Source organism: Arachis hypogaea, unplaced genomic scaffold (genome assembly GCF_003086295.3).
Source record: "Arachis hypogaea cultivar Tifrunner unplaced genomic scaffold, arahy.Tifrunner.gnm2.J5K5 arahy.Tifrunner.gnm2.scaffold_83, whole genome shotgun sequence".
NCBI classification, from domain to species: Eukaryota; Viridiplantae; Streptophyta; class Magnoliopsida; order Fabales; family Fabaceae; genus Arachis; species Arachis hypogaea.
This window is the reverse complement of record NW_027255498.1, coordinates 44,412-48,035: the sequence shown is the minus strand read 5'-3', so window position 1 is coordinate 48,035 and position 3,624 is coordinate 44,412. Positions and strand designations below refer to the sequence as shown.

Here is a 3,624-nt window from a genome sequence, read left to right as displayed (position 1 = left end):
TAGATTTTGAACTTTATTTTATAATTTTAAAGAAAATTAATTTAAATATCTCTAATTATTGAATTAGAGTCTTTATTTAAAAAATAAATTATAAGTTGATAATTAAATAATATTTCATAGATATTATTATTTGATTAAATTTGATTTCAAATTATTACTCTATTACCTTTAATTTTATTAAAATTACTAAAATATCCAAAATTTTCAATTTCAAACCCTAATTTCACTAACCCTAACCTCTCTCATTCAATTCACATACACGTGCCCTCTCCACCCGTTTGTTTCTCAGTGAGCCACGCTAACCCTCCCTCACCACTCATTCACTCATAAACAGAACACACACCACACACAAAACAAATAAACAAGCGCATACACAGACATATACACGGAGAGAAGAGAAGAGAGAGTGCTGCGAGCCAGGGACGACGCGAGGAAGGAGAGGAGCCATCGTGCTCGGCCGCTGCTAGCTCCATCGCATCCTACGCCGCGCCATCGCCCCCAGACCGCGTCCGTTCCGTTCAGCCAACGCCGCTGCCGTCGTGTGGGTGAGAGAGAGAAGCTGAGAAAGACTCAGCCGCGAGAACCAGAGGCGCGTGAGAGAGGGAAGACACGATCGACGAAGGGAAGGGAAAAGGGTTTCACCACCGCGGTGTCCGGCCACCACTGCTGCCTCCGACTGGAGCCCTAGTCACCGGAGCCCCTATCGTCGCCGTTGCATGTGAGAGGAGGAGATGACATTGCTGATTTGGATTCTGCCCATGTCCCTCATCGTCACTGGAATCACGAACCAGAGGCGGAAGGAGGCATTCCTCCATCGCCCGCCAGCCACCAAGCTATGACTAAATTGGAGACATTGTTTCTCTTACCTTCCGTTTTGGTAAGCTTATGAAGAAATTGCTCTGTCTCTGCCCTGTATCACCTTGCTCCGCAATTGTTTCTGATTCATTTAGTTTTTCAGAGTCATTATTGTCATTATTCGGCGTTGCCACCCTTGTCTAGAGCTATTGAATGTTTCTGCTGCGAGAATAATACTAGAATCGCTGCTGCTGCCACGAATTGGGGATAAAGGGGATACCTGCGTCAAAACCTGCTATTGCGACATTGAGGTAGGGGATTTGTTTTACAATAAATGTTTTAAGTTATGAATGCCAATAAAATTAAATGAGTAACTGCAAATGGTTTATGGTTGCTTTGTGTGAATAATTGTTGGAATTGAGTTGATCATGGTTGTAGTTGGTGATTGGTTAATGATTTAATGTTGTAATTAATGACGATGTTGTGTATTTTGAAGTTATACTTGCTGCTAGTACTTGTTGATGTTGATCTTGTGTATGGAATGTTGCTGTGGCTGCTGGAAATTGATTTGATGAATCAGAACTTGAGATATGTTGTTATAGATGAGGTGCTGAAGAATGGATACTGTGATAATATTGTTACGTTGCACTTATGATATGAAATTGTGATATATTGAATTAAGAGTTCTTGGGCAACTTTGGTTAGTCAAAAAAAAGTTAGAAATGTGGTTTTAGATGAATCCTAGGCTTGAATATAGGATTTGGTATGTGAGGTTGTTGGAAATACTTTGTACAGAATTTCTGCAGAAATCTGCATAATTGGCAGCAGAACAAAGACTTTTTAGGAGGGGTCCAGACTTAATTTTTAGATGAAATTATTTTTCTGTAAAACTTTAGTGTGTCTTGAATATTCCATAATAAAATTCATGGAGTTTGGCGAAGTGGTTTGGAAGATACGATTTTTTGAAATTTAGTGGTTGCTGCAGATTTTTCTGGTTTTCTGGTTCTGCAGTACCAACTTCCAGACGCTATAACTTTTAATTTAAACAGAATTTTGAGTTGATTTTAAAAGGATTTTAAAGATTTATCAGTCTATTTTAAGTGAGTACAAGTTTCATGTTCATATCTATTTTGTAGACTTAGATAAGTCACTTGGAAGGTCGGTTGTTTGCTGGAAACTCTGAACTGGTTTATGAAAACAAAGCTCCACTTCCAATTGATAATTAATTAATCAAATGAAATGATATGAACCTGAAATTTGTGGATTCTAAAACTTAGGGATGTTGACCGTAATCTCACCAAAATTTAGAAGTAACGAATTAGAATTGAAATTATTATGGAATTTATAAAAAACATGGCTGCTGTCTATTTTTTGAATTTTTGTAAATGCAATAGCAGAATTTTAAAGCTTGTACAAAATTCAATTCTAATCCAAATTCAGTAAAACCTAACTTAAATTAAAGATTAAGATCTCTAGAGTTACCTTACCAACATGGTTTTGAATTAGACAAACTTAGGAAATGAAAAGGAATGTAAGTTGTCCCTAAGAAAGGTTAAAGTTAAGGACAATGATATTGAGAGATATAGTGAAGAAAGAAAAATGAGGAATAAGGAATGAAATAAAAGTTGAGAAGTATATTGAATGGGCCTTTGTGCCGAGTGCTAATGCGGAAGTGTCCGCCTAACTGATATCATATTGTATGTTTAAATGGGCCTTTGTGCCGAACTGCTAATGCGAAAGTGCCTGCCTAATGGATAGCCTGAGATTGCTAATGCGGGAATGTTTGCCTAATTGATAGCACTGTTCCTTACTGTGATACACATTGAAATGTTATTATATGAGGCCTAATTGACACGGGTAACCGTGATGCCAAGGTGTCTAATTGACATAGTAAAGGGACCATATTTGGGGTTCACTCCGAGTAACGTCGGGTTGCAGGTAGACAACCGACGCATGAGTTCATGGCCTGCGCTAGGAACAGGTATGTATCATCTTGTTTGCACATTTATATTTGATTGTGTTTGCTTTATTTTTATTTATTTGTGATTGTGCGGTTGTTTTGGTGATGTACTGGTGTGCTTTATGGATATTTTACTTGTGTTGTAGTCTTGATAATGTATTTAGGAATGTTGTTTATGGATAAGGAATTGTTAATGTGACTGGGATTTTGTTTAAGTAACGTGATTTAAAGAAAGGAATTTAAAACAGTGAAATTGTTTTTGTGATATGAACTAGCTATTTGTATTTACTCTGTTTTTTTTTTTACGGTGTTCACGTTCCCTACTGAGAACGTGTGGCTTTGTTCTCACCCCAAAATCTTCCACCCCTTTCAGTGACACAGGTTCCAGGACTGAGTGTGAAGCTGCGAGCGATTATGAGTTTCTTTTGAATTCTTTTGTATAATATTTATCATTATTAGTAATTAAGTGATTATTATTACCTGTGTGTTTTTTTATGAATGATTTTGATTAATGAGAAACAATATTTTCCTGCATTTTCTTAAAAATTGAAACGCGGTATCGAATTAAAGGCTCAATATTAAATAGTAAGTATGGAAAACAGGTCAGTAACGCCTTGCTTTTGGTACGATCATGACGTGCTGAAAGTTAGGGTGTTACACATATTCATGCTTTTATTGTTTGAGAAAATGACTTTTTTTCTTCTGTCTAAATAAAACTATTTTCTCTTTTATTTATAAAATATATGTTTACTTTTTTTTACACCAAAAACAAAACACATTTTTAGTTTATTTTAACAAATATTTTTTAATAATTATTATAATTATATATAAAAATTAATAATAATTGTTTGGTTTATAATAATAATAAC

At 35.7% G+C, this 3,624-nt stretch overlaps 1 long non-coding RNA gene across 2 annotated transcripts; it reads left to right on the top strand.

The window, feature by feature from the left end:
• Positions 1-286: 286 nt before the first annotated feature.
• Positions 287-3,289, top strand: LOC112739747 (uncharacterized). Of its 2 annotated transcripts, XR_003170700.3 has the most exons (4): positions 338-877; positions 959-1,106; positions 2,670-2,776; positions 3,129-3,289. It is a non-coding gene; the product is annotated as an uncharacterized lncRNA (long non-coding RNA). The 2 variants fall into 2 exon arrangements; XR_003170688.3 differs by lacking the exon at positions 2,670-2,776 and having other exon boundaries at positions 287-877.
• The last annotated feature ends 335 nt before the right edge of the window (positions 3,290-3,624 follow it).